Here is a 9,042-nt window from a genome sequence, read left to right as displayed (position 1 = left end):
TTTTTTTTTTTGATTTTTTCTTCTTTACGATGAGATCTAAAAGTTAAACCATATAACATTTGTCTCTATTTCTCATAGTTTTACTAGTAAAACGTTTGAATGTGTCCAAAAAACATGCGAAAATGCATTTTTCACACATTTCATACAAATTTTAAATTATACATATACTAAGCTGAAAAAATATTTGTGAATGTTGTTTATTGACCAAAAACAAAGAGCTGGAAATTGGTCAAAGTTTAATCCCTGTAATTATTTGCCACTTTATGCAAAACAACCTGTATATTCGAATATAATTAAAAGAAGGGTTTTCAGAGATTATTCTAGTTGCCGCAAAAGGCTTCAGAGTCAAATTCCTTCTCTTCAGAACAAAGACACCGTCTAATAATACTAATTACAATCGATTGAAATAGGGTCTGAAATAAATAAATTATCATTAAAATCAAATAAAACTATTTATTTTTCTAATGTGTTTTGTTGTCTCTTTTAGGATAAGTGCAACTTTTGTCTATTGATAATACAGCAAAGTATAAACATTCACATATATGCTTATAATAGTTTTTAAAACTTACACTTACTTCACAAAAAACATACTTGCATTTAAAATTAAATCCCTTGTATCTTGCAAATGCTAAAAAAAGTGCTAAAGGTAAACACATACAGCAGTTAAATGTCCGGAGGAGAAATTGTGTTTCCAATTGCACATCCCATTAAAGTTAACAATAAATATTTATTTGTGGATAAGTCCGTTAATGTCTAAAAATTCCTATTTTATCCTCTTTTGCCATCTTGCTTTGTTTTTTTCTTTACCTTCTTTATAGTGATTTATAATTTTTACATAGTATTTAACATTTTAAAATAAATTCCGCATTAGAACGGGAGCCAACATACTAGATAATAATATTCTTCTTAGAAGATTTCTGTAAAAGAAGGACGTTTATAAAATAAAAACAAAAATTTAAAACAAACTTACACGTTAATGCATTGTAAATACAAGAAAATCTAAATATATTTTCTTTAAATTTACTATACATACATACATGTATATACATATTATATTATTTATACTTTTGTATTACTTATTATCAGAGGTGGCTAAACAACAATGGATAAGTCAATTATTGTAGTCCTCAATTTTAAGGATAAAAGTTAATCAAAAAGATTTTAAAATGATTTTGCGGTAAAGCATGTAAAATACCTAACGTTATGTGGAATGTAACTTGCAGAACTTATACTAATTATCAATTTTGTTAACTGCTTATAGTTTACGTAAACTCCGCGTTAACTTCTCGGAAAAAAAACTAATATTTTATATTACGACGAAAATTGTTCACTAATATTTATTTCTTCCTTTAAATTACCAAGCTTTTGACTCAAGAGTTTTATCTTGTTCTATTTACATACCTAAAGAATATCTTTTAAACACAATCTGCTAAAATTATTGGATATGTCAGGCCATAAAAAAATTATAAATTTTCTACTCCAAAACAATCTTATTAAACTTAATTAATTGAATTAATTAAAATGTTTCCGTCATTTCCCGATATTTCCCTATTATCTCTATTCATAATATGCTTCCTTTCATTATTAATTTGAAAATTTTTAAAATATTAATTCCCAAAAATTTTATAATACATAAAACTAACGCTCTGTACTTTTTAAAGAATTTGAAGCTGAAATTAGCTAATTACTTAAAGGCATGTAAATGTCATCGAACAATCAATAAGGCTGATAATTTCACAGGCTTCAACACTACAGTTTAATTAAGTACTGTTAAAAATTTTTGACTTTTTATAAACTTTCTAAATAATTTCCAGATTTAACGCGATAGCAGCAAATCTTCCTTTAATTTTACTGCGGTATAGGCCTGATAATTACTCCTAGTGATTTCATGGTACAATAATATATTTTATTATCTACATAAAAACCTTATAATGTACACTCAGCTTTATCGTTATTTTTTGGTATATTTGCTGATATTTATTCCCTTATTTTTTATCTTTCTTTTCATTTTTGCGTAAATGACTTCCTAATCCACAATAACCTCACAATAACCAATTAGAAAAATAAGAAAAATTTAATGGAAAGCGACGGAATCATTAAATGAGATATCGCTCATAATTTATGAACAAACATACATTGTAAAATATCGTTAAATTTTCACTTTTCTTTCAATTTCATTCAAATTAATTCTTATGTGAAAATTCCATTTGTGCAAATGTGTGTATACTTCAAAATTGTTTTTATTTTGTTTTACTTCTTTTTTTCTGTGAAAATGAGCAAAAGAAACGGAACTTCGTTATCTTAAAAAAAGAAAGCAAAATAGAGAGAAAAAAAAAATAAAAGTAGAAAAGGAAGAAAAAAAATATGGAAGCTACCGACAAAAGTTTATTATGAAAAATGATGTTATTTTAATGGCTATAATTTTCCTTATATTGAGAGAAAGCATTCTACAAGTTTTCTACAGAATAGTTTCATGGCAAGAGATTTCTCTTATATGTGTATAGTGAATATAATGTACCATCCTTACATATGCAATTGTACAAAAGTTCCAACACACTTGGCAATTTTGACCAATTATTCAGCTATGAGCTGCTATAGATTATTATTTTTTCTTTCTTTATAATGCTCAACGCTCTTGAGCTCACTTATTTATGTCTTGGTAGGGAGGTTCTAAATCTATGTATACCTGCATGATTTATTATAATTTGTCTTTTACTGTTTTTATTTGTAAATCGGTTTTATGTGTCAATTCATTTGCATTCTGTCATATTTAATTATTTTATGTAATATAATCGTTTTTTTCGAGCAGTTTTTCGAGAAAATTCAATAACTGAAAATAGTGTTTTAAAATTCTATATAAGAGATTGGTTGAAATGTTTTATGCCACCTGGTTCTTATACTATACCTACATCAAAATATGGTAAATTTTTAACAAAAATTAAATTATGACCTATAATAATTTATCTGAATAACATACAATTAGTATTTTGAATGACTTTTAACTGACCTTGATCATTTTCGCAGAAGAATAAATTTTGAAACATTATGTAAGAATTTTTTTAGTATTAATATTGACAACATTATTTATAATTGATAATAATTTGTCAATCGTAGCCTAAATTAATTATTGTTTTAACTATTTTGAATAAAATTGTGTCAAGAATCCTTAAAATATTAGAAATTAATTTCATTTCAAAATTCAACAAACGAAAAGTAAATTTAGAAGCCGAGTTTCGACAATGTATAAGAATTGTGTAAGATGATCAATATTGATGTGTCCTCCGGCATATGTTTCGGGTTGATATTAGTTAATTCATCAAAATTTAAGCTTGGGGGACCTTCATGATATTCAAAACATATATTACATATTCTGACATAACTCTAACAACACAACTGACAAAACATGAATCCATTTAACACTCGATTTAGTACAAGCACACGCTATTCAACAGATCATTCAATAATATTAAAGAATAAAGAACCCCCGAATCCCCGAATATTAAAGAATTTAGTTTTCTCATATGTTTCCAAATAATTCCAATTTTTGAGATTTTCTGACTGCATAACTGAAAAGAAAACTAAAGAGATATTTACTTCCGGAAAAATATAAAACAGGTCGTGAAAGCTAACAATAAAATGAATTCAAATTATATTTATAGAAGCAGAAAAAGAAAAAACAAAAAAAAAATATATTTTCAAAAAGAATTAATTTTCCATTTCTTTCTTTTCTGTAAGAATACAAAATTTTCATGTTTATTTTTAATTTTTTCTCTAAAATATTCACTACCGTCTCCTTTGTCCCTTACTCTCCAGTTCCCAAAAAACAAAAAAAAAATAAAATTCTGACATAAATTTAAATAAGAAACAAAAAATACAAAATACAAATATAGAAAAGAGAACCTTTTCCTTACCCCCTTTTTACACTCTTCACCAGTACAGTGTTACAAGATGTGAATAGTCAAAAATTTTATATACACCATTCTCATTCATACCTATTACATGTACATATGTTCAAACATACTTTCCATTCAACACATATTAAAATAGACAAAAAAAAAAATAAAAATAATAAAAAACTGTACCAAAAAAAAAAAGAAACTCAAATATTGGTACAAATTTTCTTTGAACGTCTTTTTTAATGAAAACCATTTTTCACTTTTAATATTCCAACCAAAAATTAAATGAACAAAAGGAGAAAAAAAAAAACCAAAAATTCAAAATGGAAAATATTTTTTTTTTATTTTTTCCGAAAGTGTCCCATTTCGTCACATTTAGCCTTCTACAACATAAGAAAATTATAAAGAAAATAAAAGAGAATGTAAATTAAAAAAGTAAAAATGTTTTAGTTGCCTTTCACCGCCATCTCTTTAACACTGAACGATATTGTAAAATGTATGCAATTTACAAAGTAAAAAAGAAACATAAATGTACATACATAAATGTAAGTATGTATGTATATAAATAATTGTATTACACAAGTTACAACACACATAATCAACCAGAAAATTATAATTTGATCGCGGTTGGCGCATAAATTTGAAAAGCGAAAAATTTAATTGGAAAAAAATTATTAAAGACTGAAAAGATTGTATGCGAAGAAGGAGTGGAGTAGATGAGGTGTTTGGTGTTTGCACTATATAAATCCTTAAAATTACGCAATATTTTTCAAATTAAATATTTGTTCGAATAATTATAATTTTTTTTAATTTACATAAGTTCAAGAATGTTACTAGAGAAAATCAATTTAGAATTAACCAAAAAATTATTTAAAATTTCAATATTTTACATAATAAAAAGAATAACAATAAATTTTTTTGTAAAAAGCTTTAAATTTTTTTTTTTAAATCACGTAAAATAAAAAATTATTTGAACTTTTATTAAATTTTACAGGGTATTTAACAGCAACAGCAGTAAGGCTAAAACTTTAACCTTATTTTTAAATACTGGCCTCATTTCGAGTGCAATTTAGTAGAAAATTTTTATTTAATTGTATAAAAATTGAATTCCATTTTACCAAAGTAAACTAAAATTATTGATAAATTTGAGTATAAAAAACTCTTATTTAAGTGATATAAATATTTCAATATTCAAGGTAAACATAGGTGAAAGTTATCGAATATCATATGAATACCACTTACTATAGCTACATCTTGAATTTCCAAACAACGAGAATAACATTCATGTGGTTAAAGATTGTTCTATTTTAGAATTTTCTGTTTATGAAATCAAATTTAATTTTAAGCTATTATTATTCACTTTGCCATTATTGCCGATCGGTTGTTTTTTTTTTGCATTTTCTTCATCTCTATTCTCTGATTATAAATTCTACTGGTCATAAATGAACTAGTTGAAAAGTTAGTGACTGATTTCATGAGCATGTCCTTACAAAAACCATATTTACTTCATACATCAACTCGTAGCTGCTTACATTTATTTAGCACATTTACATCATAATGCAAAGAATACTTACATCTACACTGTGAAGAACTGCTTAACTAAATATTTTAAAGATAAACATTTATTTTGCATATAAGAAATTTATGAAAAGTACTTACATGTTTGAAATTACATACTTTATGTGGACTTGAATTTTTCTAAAACATTTTGTATTACATATGAGCTTGCGATCGTATTTTCAAAATCGTAAAAATTTGGGAAGTAGAGTTATTCAAATTAACCTGAAATTTAACAAGAAATTTATTTTATGGTTTTCCAAACAAATCAAATTAATCACATACCTAAATGCGTATATCTCCCATCATTTGCCATGTAATGAATACAACTTATTCAATTAGAATTCAATTAGAATATGCAAAATTAATTAAAGAGAGGTGGAATTCTAAAAATATGTGAAAAATTATTTTTTAAGTAACACTAGTTTTGATTTATGCAAATAAATTTTGCTGTGAATTGTTATTTTTACAAACAAAATTAGTGTTGAGAAATTACATTGAGTCTGGACTTTAGTACCGACTAAAAATGATTTCTTTTAGATTATTGAATTGCCAATTTTTTTTTACAATTTAAAATATTAATAAGATAAATTCTTTCCATCAGTTATTTGAAAAATTTTGAAAAGTTAAAAAATTACGAATGATGCTGATCAAACTTGTAGACCAATTGTAAAACTCTCTGTAAATCAAAATAATTTGCAATTTTTAATTTACATATCTTAAAAATTCTTTCTACCTTTTATAAAACCATTTCTATCTTTTTATTTCAAACATTGCGAGAAAAGAGCCAAAATACATTTTAATGTGACTTTACACAATTTTTTTTGCTAAATCACAATATGTACACATTTATATATCTGTACATACTTATGTATCTACACATAATTTTTCTAATTATTTAGGTTACAAATAGAGAGACAAATTTGTTATATACGGTACAAATTACATTCTCACATCTATAAAACGATTAGAGAATTTTCTCTTACACAAAAATTTCATTTAAATTCAGGATTTTTTATTTTTTTTTTTTGTTAATTTTCATACAGTAGCAATAACAAATGGAAAAATTAATCAAAAAAAAAAAAATAATAAAAGTAAGAATAACAAAAAAATTAAATATCCTTTAATAGCCTTTTTTATATTTAAACTATGTGAATATTTGCCTCCTACCTAGATAATTGGGTTTTTAATTTTTGTTTACCTATATTATTCTTTTCTTTTATTCCGATAATATTTGTACATGCACATACACATATACGACCAACTATATGATTCATCTAGAGTGGAGAAAAATATGTACAAGCCTGAAAGGAAAAAAATTCATTTGCAGTCGTTTTGCGTATTTTTTTTGTTTCTTTTCTTTTTTCTGTACCATTTTCTTTTTCTAAATTCTTTCTTTTCAATTTTCTCTCTATCTCATGTTGTCCTTTTTTTCAATTAAAATTCTGTGACAATCTTACTTTTGTTCAATTTACACAAAGTGCAGATAATGGCAAGTTAGTACTATTTGCTCTTCATACATACTTACGGTACATACATAAACATTAGCTATACATTCATAGGTATATATAAATCTACGTACAAAATTTCCATTGATATACAAATGAACAAAGTAAATAGGCAAATGTTTTATTATTGTTTAAAAAAAAATTAAAGCAAACAATTACAAAACAAGGAAGAATTAAAATGAAAAACGGAAAATTTTTCAAATATATAGGAAATTGGTATAAAAATTTTCGAACCTTGACCCAAATTTTAATAATTTCCCTATGCCGTCATTTAATTTTTTTTATTACTATTTTGTGTACGTGTTACTCTCATGGTATAATTTTTATTACTCTAGAATGAATTCAATCGAAATTTTTTTATATACGAAAAAAAAAGTGAAAAGTAAGAAAATCCTTGCAAAATTCACAAAAAATACAAAATAAAAACAAACCATTAAATTGAGATACGAACGATGTCTGATGTAGACATTTAAGGAAAAGCGTAAAGTCATAAATTAATCACTTTTCGTTATTGTTTGTTTCAAACTGAATGAAATTTTCTATAGGATACAAAAGAAGAAGAAGAAAAATAAAGAAAAAAGATTTATAGGCTTTTCCTGCAATTGATTGGAAGATTTTGAATAATTAAAGGAAGAAAATTTCCTAAATATTTTAACGTTCTTCTCAATTGTGATTCTGTACAGGTATACTTTAGTTTCGAAAAGAGAATACTAGCCTTACATTTCAGATTTCCTCGATTTCATTATTTTAGGAGATGAAGTTTTTCTTGTTCTACTTTAAAATAAAATCTTTTTTTTCTTCTTTTTTTCTTGATTGAGTATACGAGTATATGGTACAGAGATATAGAAAAAAAATATAAAATATTGATTTGCAGCTATTGTAAAGAAAACAAAGACGAAAAATTATTCACACAAATTTTCTTTCCTTTTAAGGTTTACAAAAAGTATAATAAAAAGAACAAATATTGAATACGGATTTCTTGTTTTCAATTTTTTACCTTTTTTTAGCACATTTTCAGCAAATTTCGGTAAAAATCTGTTTTCTTAATTTTAAATTTATATTCTATCCGTCTGTAGAGGCGTAAATGTGCTTTTAAAATTTTTGCAGTCTTTAATATAAGAAGTTCAGCTTCACAAGTGCATAGATCGTACTTATAAATGAGTTTTTCCAAGACAAAATTATTGAATCTATTTCTTCTACCACAGTCGGAAATTACTTCTTAAAAATTCATGTTATCAATTAGCAATCGTAGCGAAATCACGAATATCTTTTGCATCTCAGAAACGCCGATAAGTTGAAGCTGTCTTTTTTACTTCGTAGAATTTTGAAATATTTTTTGTAGACAGTTTGTGCTAGTATGTATGTAATGTCATTATATTACTAAAGTGAATATCACAATGTGGAAATGATTGTTTACATTAACAATATTATCTTCTATCTGTTCATAGAGGGAACATTTCATTTCATAAGAATAGAAATTTGATATTCATAAATAGTTTATTGAAATATTTTTTTTCTTCTATTTGCTTTTACACTAAAGTTCCTACCTCATGCTTTTAGTAAAATTACTAGTAAGTTATTTGTTAGAAGAATATCTAGTTCACCTGATAAACATTATAGTTCAACCCACATGTAGTATTTATTCTACTTTCATTTTTTACTCAACTCCTAAGCGTATGCAACGAAAAGAAATACATTATTTTATCAAAATTTAATTAAGTTCGATTGCATTTTTGTGGTTTTCCTTAAAAAATAACACAAAATTTCTATTTAAATTATTTAAAGGAAATGTGCTTCTTTACAAAGTGCTTTTATAATTTTTATTTCTTGTCTCCTTCTGGCTTTTAATTTTGTCAATCAAATACAAATTTTTATAGGTTAACATTCAATTGTTTGAATTTTCAATATAAAATTTACAGAATTTTTTATCAATAGCAAAATATAATTTTAAAGAGATAGATAAATGGTACTTCGTGGACAAGAATATCTGGAATTCATTCTACTGTAACTTGGTCATACAAGAAACATGTCAAATTGTAAATTTATAGGGAAAGATTGAAAGTTTTCTTTTACAATTTTCA

Source organism: Condylostylus longicornis, unplaced genomic scaffold (assembly GCF_029603195.1).
Source record: "Condylostylus longicornis isolate FDR11 unplaced genomic scaffold, ASM2960319v2 ptg000010l, whole genome shotgun sequence".
NCBI classification, from domain to species: Eukaryota; Metazoa; Arthropoda; class Insecta; order Diptera; family Dolichopodidae; genus Condylostylus; species Condylostylus longicornis.
This window is presented reverse-complemented; position numbering follows the sequence as displayed.